The sequence below is a fragment of the Mustelus asterias genome, chromosome 15, assembly GCF_964213995.1.
Source record: "Mustelus asterias chromosome 15, sMusAst1.hap1.1, whole genome shotgun sequence".
Classification (NCBI taxonomy): domain Eukaryota; kingdom Metazoa; phylum Chordata; class Chondrichthyes; order Carcharhiniformes; family Triakidae; genus Mustelus; species Mustelus asterias.
In genome coordinates, this window is record NC_135815.1 from 44,383,452 (window position 1) to 44,394,150 (window position 10,699).

The window sequence follows — 10,699 nt, forward strand, 5'->3', positions numbered from 1 at the left end:
GTAAATGTTCCAGCTCCGTCCACCACGGGAATCGTCAAGGGTGGGATGGAAAATTGGACAGATCAATTCCGTTGACCTCAGGTGAAATATCTGGTCTCGGGGTGGGCGGGACTGAAAAATTCCACCCATTACGTTTGCTTGGTACTCTGACTCAAAGCCGAGTATGGTTGCAATGGGATTTTCTACATAGACCACCATGTGCTATGGTGCAGCCCTGACTGACTCTAAACGTTGATTCTCTGACTTCCTTCCTCCAAGTAGACCATTGAAGAAATTCACTGACTTGCGCCATGCTGCCAGCTTTCCATGCCATCACTTCTGCCAACGTCTCCCGGAGTATGTCCAACCAGAGTTGGCAAACCTACATCTCAGACTGGTGTCCCTGATAAATATAGTTTAAAGTTTATTTATTAGTGTCACAAGTAGACTTACATTGACACTGCAATAAAGTTACTGTGAAAACCCACTAGTCGCCACACTCTGGCGCCTGTTCGGGTACACTGAGGGAGAATTTTGCACGCCAATGCACCCAACCAGGACGTCTTTCAGACTGTGGGAGAAAACTGGAGCACCCAGAGGAAATCCACACAGGCACGGGGAGAACGTGCAGATTCCACACAGCCAGTGACCCAAGCTGGGAATTGAACCCAAGACCCAGGCACAGTGAGGCAGCAGTGCTAACCACTCTGCCACCATGCATCTACAATGCACCTTTGCCCTGGATCGAATATCTTTTCTATAATGGGCACCAGAAACTGTACATTGTCCTATGTTGGTTAGTCTAGCTTAGGAATGATAACTGAGGCATTGGTATGTGGAAGCAACAACTAGTTTATTTTATGCAACTATGTACAGCCATTCATGACTAGGTGATAAAAATCTGAAGACATGAACATCCTCCTCTCCTCTCCTAGTCATGTGTTCTCAGACATTATCATATTGGGAACTGCTATTTACACAGTCCCACACATCAATCCTCACAAACCCTTCTACTATATTATACTATTCCAACAGTGTCTGAAACAAATTCATCTTCTGCTTGGTTTTTGTTCCAAATATACGAAAGGGAAAAATCCATTTGATTCTCTTATGATGATTTCACATACAGCGTGACTTTAATGCATCTCTGTACCTTTAGGCATCTCTGCTGCTCCACTAAATTAGGTTATCATTTATCTTATCTCTGGAACATCTGTCTCCAGATATTTGAATTCTTCATTATTACAGCCATTATACTTTCGGAAATCTCTGAATGGTTTGAAAATTCTTTCTGCAACACCTGTCTCGGTATCTGGCTGTCCGCAATGGGCATCAGATATTGTCCCATACATTCTTGCAAAATGCACTTTTGATATGGGTGTTTTTGTCCAGTATATGTTGATTTGAAGCAAGATTTCTCAGGAACATTAACTCAAAATACAAAAGACACTCCCTACATAAAAAGCCTAATATGTTTAAAAGGTTTTCAAGGTTATTTATTAGTGTCACAAGTAGGCTTATATTAACACTGCAATGAAGTTACTGTGACACCCCACTAGTCGCCACACTCCGGTGCCTGTTTGGATACACTGGGGGAGAATTTAGCATGGCCAATGCACCTAACTAGCACGCCTTTCGGACTGTGGGAGGAAGCTTGAGCACCCGGAGGAAACCCCCGCAGACACGGGGAGAACGTACAGACTCTACACAGACAGTAACCCAAACCAGGAATCGAACCCGGGTCCCTGGCGCTGTGAGGCAGCAGAGTAAACCACTGTGCCACCGTGCTGCCCTACTTAGGACACTCGTCAATTTCTTTAAAATCAAATTAAAATAAGTTAAGCTTAAAAGTCCACTTTTAAAAATCCCAAGGTCTCCCTTTACTCTGCCACAACCACTGTAAAACATGTTATTTTTTAAATATAATTTTCCCAGGATTTGTGAAAACTTCTGAAACTGTTCTGTATTCCATGAGCCTCCACCTGTATACACAGTGGCTAATATGGTGGTGTTAGCTGAGAAACTCGATGACCTTTATTTGCATTTTGTTACAAATGTAGCCATTGCTACAGTGAAAGGAGGATCGCTGAAATCACTAACAATGAGTTAGGCAGATTGTTGTCGTTTGACAACTCATCTGTGGAAGAAAAATATTCCTTAACTGCTTGAATGCCTCATTTGCAATATTTTCATTAAAACTGTGTCAAAGTTGAACTCATTCTCTAAACTCAATAATTGTTGAGTCACTTGGCACAGCCCATATTAGAACTGCGCGGCTGAGATAATGATGCCAATTGCAACCCTCTTGGGATCAAACATTGCAGTGGGAATAATGCCAAGTGGCATCTTCAATTATGAATGAATATTGGCCTGGCAAACAATTAAGCTCATAATGAAAACTCTTATATGCAACCCATCTTTCAAACATGTTACTTGTAACAAAGCAGAGAAGGGAAAAAAACAAATATGGATGCGACCAAGGAAACTTATGATGCCACATTAATTGAGTGAAGCATTGATTGCATTTGAGTACACAAATAAAAGATAATGAAGGTGGATTTTTAAGTCCTGGGATAGAATTTAAAACCTGGATTTTTAAGTGGTTTTACTGTATTTTTTCAAAGGAAAAATAGACATTTTGGGGGGAATTTTCCTGTCCCGCCCGCTACGGGAAATGTAGCGGGGGGGAGGGGGTGGGCGGGGGAACATGCAAAGGCCCATTGACCTCGGGCAGGATTTTCTGGTTTTGGGGCGAATGTGGTCAGAAAATCCTGCCTTTTGTTTTACTCTGGCTAATGAAAAGAAGAAAATCCAGATTTTGTTTTGGCCGAGGAAGAGTTTGGGCTAAACATTTTCACAAGCTATAAAGTGAAATAAGACGACTCTATAGTGCAAGTATTATGCTCAACAGTAGAGACATGTATTGCACCAATTATTTTATGCCATTTTTTTCCTCATAGCTGACTGGATGCTCCAGTTTACAAGGGTGGCAAGTTGGGTGCAGGAGAAGCTAAACATGGTTGAAGGACCAGCAAAGATGCCGAGGTGCTGCCAAATGTAACAGCATAACATCATTACTATTTTTGGAACCATTTCCACCCAACAGCAGGGCACTGGGGAAAGGTCAACCTTTTGTTTGATCCCAAGAGGGTTGCAATTGGCATCATTATCTCAGCCGCGCAGTTCTAATATGGGCTGTGCCAAGTGACTCAGATTTGTTTTTGGGGCTTGGAAGGGAGAAGATCAAAAATCATAGTGGTGGTTTGGGGAGGTGGGTGGGGGTGGTGGTGGGGGGGGGGAGGGGGGTTGGAGATAAGGCATCATAGCAGAGGGTGGAAAGCGAGAACATTGGAGCAGGAGGGGTGCGAGTTGTGCAATTGATATTGGGGAGAAGGAGACTCTGGATCATCTGGGGGATGTCAAAACTCTCTTGAAGGGCTAGCGTGAAGGAGGAGGAGCTCTTTATGGTCCAGAAGAAATGCTAGAAAAGGCACGTGTGGAACTCATGGTTTTCACCTCCCTTTCAGTGTCCTTTCCCTGGGAAACCAGCATAGCAGCACTGAATTTTAAATTGGACTCCCAAATGCACTGTGCGAGCTGATTTAAACATGTTCATGAATTGGGTGCCTCAATATCCACTACCTTAAAAATGGCAAAGGCATTTGTGAAGTGGCTGAGGGCCAAATGTTGCATATTTTAAAGTTTAACCCCCTTCTACACCCACCCAATCTTTTCCTGCTCATTGTAGAACAATTAATATCGAAGCCGTGGTGTTTATATTGGTTATAAACAGTGTAGTACACAGAATCCCTCAATTTACTCCTTCAGTATCAGTTTGGCTCAGTTGTAACATTTTCACTATTGCTATGTTGTCAGATGCTTGTAAGGGTCTAGGGAATATTCACACCCATATATATCAGACAGTGACCACAACAAACACCTTCTTGCTTACCTGGAGTGACCACAACAAACACCTCAGACAGTGACCACAACAAACAACTTCTAGCTTACCTGTAGGTTGTTGGAACATGGAATGCTTTGCCATAAGGAGTGGCTGAGTAAAGATTCATGTAAGAAATTTGGACCATTTTCATTGCTTCTTAGGCATTATGCATGGCATTAGAGCTCCAAAATGGAATTCATACTTGTGCACTTGTGCGGTGAGTCACACCAGATGCTACACTGGTGGAGGTGATACTGCACGCATGCAATTAATGGAAAAATACAGAGCAGACAGATCATTCACTCTGTCAATCCATGTACAATGCTGGTTTGACACCAGCAGTGTTGATTTGGAGCTTAAAGCTCCAGCTAATGTCCTCTCTTACATTCAACAGCAGTATCATAAGGAACTATTTACAGGGTAGTTGTCGGTTGATTTCTTCAGGCTCTCACTTCAACTCTACAAGCGTTTGGTGTTTTCTATAGTTGCTTAAAAGTTGCATGAGTCCACAGGAAGTGACGTGACAGTTTCTGATGGCTTTTCCGCTGATTTCGAGGCTTCTACACAAACCACTTGCTCCCAGATGTGGGTGCACTAATAGACATTTCCTTTAGAATATTACGTGACTTGGAGAATGAACAGAGCCTGCACAGAGCAAGACAAGCTGCTGGAAGAGGAAGAAGAGGAAGTGGAGAAGGGCATTTTGCAGGGAGTCACATCTGCAAAGATGCTGAATGAGCAATTCCCCTATCTGATTCTCAGTGAGGAAAAATATGTAGGATGTTTACAATTTTAATAAGGATTTCCCGACTAAAATCTTCCGCCTGTTGCAGCCACAGCTGCAATGTAAGATTAGGATGAGGATGGCAAGTGTGATGATAACAGGACCTTCTATGTGTCTCACTCCTTTCAGGGTGGGACTGGAGATATTTACAACATCTCACAGTTTGCCACACACTGAAGCAGGTTTGTGACTGATGCTAACGTTAAGTGATGCAGACCAGCTTTAAGAGGTGCAGGCTAGCAGTATGTGGTACTTGCCACTCACAATATTGGCCACCTGCTGAGCCCTCCAATCAAAAGCACTGTTAGAACTGGGTAGCCTGAAATCTTGAACAGGCAGCACAAAGTTTGGCATGTTGCCTGCATTGCAATCAACGGGCCAAAGTAAACTCCACATTGCAGTCCCTGTGCCCATTTTCAGGAGCTATTGCACTTAATCCCTGCAACTTTGAAAAAGAAAATTGGATAAATATTTGATGCTGGAGAAAATATAGGACCATGGGGTAAAAGCAAAGTAGTGGGATTAATTTTAGTGAAGAGTAAACTGAAGCAGAATGGATTGAATGGCCGGATTCTGTGCTAGAAACCTCTGCCGCTTTGTGATTGAACAGCAATATGGAATGTTAATGTGTGCAATTAGAGACTTTGTGGTCCACCAACCATCTTGATTTCCTTTCATTATTTCCTGCAGTACAAGAGAAAATAATTGAGTGAACAGTTAATCATTTGTTTGGGGAATGTTCAAAATCCAGCCTTTAGTGCTTTATTCACATCCCTGGCAAGCTCACAATGTTTCACAAACCCACATACACACCTGCATCATCCCTGTTTAAAGCCCGCCTGGATAACTACCATTTATCATTGTATTGTCATGGAAAAGGCACACACTTCAAGTCATAATGATTTACTGGAGGAATAATTAGCACTCTAGAAAAGCAGGCTGTCCTCCCCAAATAATGCACTCATTATACACTAACAATAAACGGCACCGTTAGATGATTAGTATTTGTAATAGACTGTGATAAAAGTAGATTAGACTTTCCAAACTCAAGCATATGCAGCTTTTTAGACCATGGCATTCGTTTTGATAGCTGTAGTCACATTGTATTGAGTATAGAGTAATTTTTTTTTTCCAATTTAGTGTTAATAAAGACTTGATTATCGCATTAAATTCTATTAATGACAAATTATAATTCATAAAACATTCTAATTGCGTTTGTTCCTTGGGGACCAGCTGTACACACTGTATCCTTCTCCTTGAATCATATTTATCACTTCAGATTTATTCACAGAACATCAGCAATAATAGGATATTAAAACACACCTGCTGCATGCCTCCCCGCAATAGCACTTGGGACCTCAGCAGAGAATTATGTTTCATTCTATCCATCTTCCATATAATGCCAAACAAAACACTTTACCTCTTTTTTTTTCCCTGTGAAATATGCACTTACATCAACAATTACACATGGGGAATACTTAACATGAAGCCGGTGGGCACTGGGCCAATGGAATGCTATGATCAAGGCCATGGCTTATCTAGAAGTGCCTGACAAGAGAAGCTGATAAAAATAATACAGCCTAGTGTGGCTGTAATTGTTCTGTGGATATCTCAATTCATTTACAGTAATGTTGCTAATTTTTATTGGTAACTTGATTAATTTATCTAGACAGCGGGGCATTAGCAGGGCAGAGCATTTAAAAAAATATAAACTGCATATTAACAGGAGGAAAGCAATGTGAAGCCTCCATCTCACCAAATCTCCCAGTCTTTTATCACATTTCAGTCTTTTACGACATTTACCCCTTCCAGTCTTTTACCACATTTACGTTGCCTGTCTTAAATTCAGGGCTAACTTAATCTTACAGCATTTATATCCTGTGAAATTTTTACATGTTCAGAAACATGTTGGTTACTGCAGATTGTGTTACTGGTGTTCTGTAGACATGTGTGGTGTTAAATTTAAACTCACACTCAAATCAGCCATTTTTCCATCCATTTATCAGATAAGCCTATTTGGAAATTTTAATCCACGGAACTATTCTATTACGCTGGCAGCTTAATTTGACAGAAAATATATTCATACTGAAATAACTTAAATATAAATAAAGGATGCCTATAAGTAGTTAGAAATCAATAATCCAATCATCATAGAAGAATCACAGAATCCCTACAGTGCAGAAGAGGCCATTCGGCCCAGCCAGTCTGCACCAACTCTCTGAGAGAGCATGTTTCCCAGACTCTCGCCCCTGCCCTATCCTTGTAATCCCATACATTAACCATGCCTAATCCCATCTAACCTACATATCTTGGGACGTTAAAGGCCAATTTAGCATGTCCAATCCACCTAACCTGCATATCTTTGGAGTGTGGGAGGAAATAGGAGCACCTGGAGGAAACCCATGCAGACACGGGAAGAATGTGCAAACTCCAAACAGACAGTCACTCAAGGCTGAATTGAACCTCAGTCCCTGGAGCTGTGAGGCATCAGTGGTACCACTGTGCCATTGTGCAGCCCAAGGATCAAGGGTTCCATCACAGCATGAATGGAATGGAAGTCACCAAAGTACCAGAAGACCATTGGCCGCTCTCCGCCTTTTTGAGAGAGAGAACAGAACGGTGGTGATTTAACCTGAGAGTCACCATTTCTTGGGCGAGGGATAAGAAGTCAGGACCTTAATGAATAACTTCATAAGTACAACACAAATAAACATCTTTCTTAAAATTCTTCTAAGTTAAAGAAAAATAATGTCGGTTGGAGGGGGCCAGATCAGAGTTCTAAAATGTTTGCTGTTTGGGGGCAATCTACATAACCTTACTCCAAGAAATAAAATTGAAGTTGATTGGAATTTTTGTTGGCCTGGATTGTGCATTATACTGAGGAAAGAACCTTGCTAAGGTATTTTGCCTAAATCGTTTCCTCACTCTATAGCGTTTAATTTCCGTCCTGCACCAGTGTCAGCAAACTACAATAATATCATCATATGAACATTTTAAAAATATAAAATCTTCTTTCAAAAGTATCTGGTATGCTCAGTTCAGTGGGGGTTTGAGGAGGTGGGGTGGTGTGGGGGTGGGGAGGGGTGAGGGGGGGTTAGTTGTATCCAGTTGCACCCAGTCTGGTAACGTTCTCTTAAGATAAATGATAAATGAGAAACAAGATGGCTGTAAAGTTTGGATGCAAAGCTCCTGTTTTCTGGGTGCTGTCCATGCCACTTTGTCTTCAAAATGGTATCTGTTGTTTCTACACACACTTCTAGTGCTTACTGCACCTGATGCCATTTTGGTGATGGTGTTAACGTGCATGCATGGAACATTTGCAATATGTAGAGTAGATGTTTTTAGCCAATTTGACACTAGTGCTGCCAGTTTAGAATTATAGAACCCTATAGTGCAGAAAGAGGCCATTTGGCCCATCGAGTCTGCACCAACCACAATGCCACCCAGGCCCTATCCCCTTAACCCCATGCATTTACCCTAGCTAGTCCCCCTGACACTAAGGGGCAATTTAGCATGGCTAATCCATCTAATCTGCACATCTTTGGACTGTGGGAGGAAATTGGAGCACCCAGAAGAAACCCACGCAGACACAGGGAGAATGTGCGAACTCCACACACGGACAGTGACCCAAGCCGGGAATCGAACCCAGGTCCCTGGTGCTGTGAGGCAGCAGTGCTAACCACTGTGCCACCATGCCACCCATAGATTTCAGAGCTCCAGTTAACGTCTTCTCCTAGCCCGGCACAACTGAACATACGTATAGCAGCAGGAATGACTATGCTAGTTAAACAGTTCACCAATTGATGTCACATTAGTTGCTGGTTGATTTCTACTGACTGTTGCTGTGATTGTAGAAGTGTTTGGTCATTGCCAGAGTTGTGTACAGTGACTGAAGTTTACAGTGAGTGGTGTGACCCATGCTGAAGGACCTTGCCCTGACTTCAGATGACTTACTCCCAAAAATGTGTGCAATACTTTGACAGAATATGTGTCAAACATCACTGTAATTTGTTGCCTTCTACACAAAGTTGGCACCAGTTATATAGAGGAAGAGGTGATGGAGGAAGAGGATGAGAAGGAGAAGTAAGAAGATAAGATAAGGGGAAACACAGCTTCTTTCCGACTGGGCTGTCTGTGATCGAATTATCTGACTGCAGTCCCAGTGACTGCGACCCCAATTCCCCATTTATCAACAGTCTCACCTCTTACCTTCCCTCTACTCCTAACCATCACAATGTATTCTTGGTCACAGTGTTAAAATACAATCCATCACAAAACATCTTGCAACTCAGAAGAGGTTGTGAAATGAGGGGGAAGTGGAATGTGAGAAATTGAATAGGGTGTGAACATGCCATCACCTTCAATAGTTTCAACCTCACTACTATTCAACCTCAGGAATGGCTGCTCCAATAATGTTGAAAATTGTCCCTGCCATGAAGGTAAACAAATGCAGCTGTGCCAATTTGCTGCCAGTTAGATGCTGCCCTCACTGGTTATATGCCATTTTGCTTTGGAAGAGAAAGGAAATTGTGTCATTGTATGTGCTGCAATCTATGTTGATATTCTCGGGCATGGCGATATAAAAAATGAGATGGTGGGTGTTTTGAAAAGCATTAAGGTAGACAAGTCCCCAGGATCTGATGGAATCTATCCCAGAATACTCATAGAATCCCTACAGTGCAGAAGAAGGCCATTCGGCTCATTGAGTTTGCACCGACCACAATCCCACCCAGGCCCTACTCCCTCAACCCCACATATCTATCCTCCTAATCCCCTGACATTAAGGGTCAATTTAGCATTGCCAATCAAATTAACCTGCACATCTTTGGACTGTGGGGGGAAACCAGAGCACCCGGAGGAAACCCACGCAGAATGGGAAGAGCGTGCAGACTCCACACAGACAGTGACCTGAGGCGGAATTGAACCGGGCTCCCTGGTGCTGTGAGGTAGCAGTGCTAACCACTCTGCCACCTGAATACTGAGTGAGGTGAGGGAGGAAATTGCTGGGGCCTTGCATAAAATCTTTGTATCCTCTTTAATCCCAGGAGAGGTCCCAGAGGACTGGAGACCAGCCAATGTTGTTCCTTTGTTTAAGAAGGGCAAGAGGAATAATCCAGGAAATTTCAGGCAGGTGAGCCTTACATCAGTGAATTATTGGAGAAGATTCTTAGGGACAGGATTTACTCACATTTGGAAAAATATGGACTGATTCGCGATAGGCAGCATGACTTTGTGTCTCACAAACTTGATTGCCTGGTTTGGAAGGTATTAGCTTCTTGAAGGCATTGGACAAACTTGGTTTGTTTTCAACTGAACGTCGGAGGCCGAGGAGCGACCTGATGAAAAGTTACAAAATTATGAGAAGTATGGATAGAATTGATAGTCGGAGTATTTTTCCTAGGGTAGACATGTCAATTATTTGGAGACATAGGTACAAGGGGGAAAGTTTAAAGGAGATGTGAGAGGCAGGTTTTTTAAACAGAGGTTGGTAAGTACCTGGAATGTATTGCCAGAGGAGGTGGTAGAAGCAAATACGATAGCAACTTTTAAGAGACATCTTGACGGATACATGATTAGGCAGGGAATAAAGGGACACAGATCGCGTATAGGCAAAAGGTCTTTAGTTTAGAAGGATGTCATGTGTCAGCACAGGCTTGGTGTGCCGAAGAGTCTGTTCCTGTACCGTACTGTTCATTGTTCTATCTGGGTGATATGCCTACCCTGGTTGAACTAGTTGGCACCGTGTGCAACTGGTGAGATATGGGTGAGAGGTTCGCAGCAGTGTGTGAGAGCGAGGTGGCACTATGAATGTCAGATAAGAGTGATGATCAATAGAGATTGCTGGTAGATGAATGGTGTTAGTGTCATGCATTCGGCACTGTGCGAGACTACTCTCCCTAGCAGTACCGTGGACGTATCTGAACCTCAGGGACTGCAGCGATTCAAGAAGGCAGCTCACCATCACCTTCTCAAGGGCAACCAGGGATGGGCAA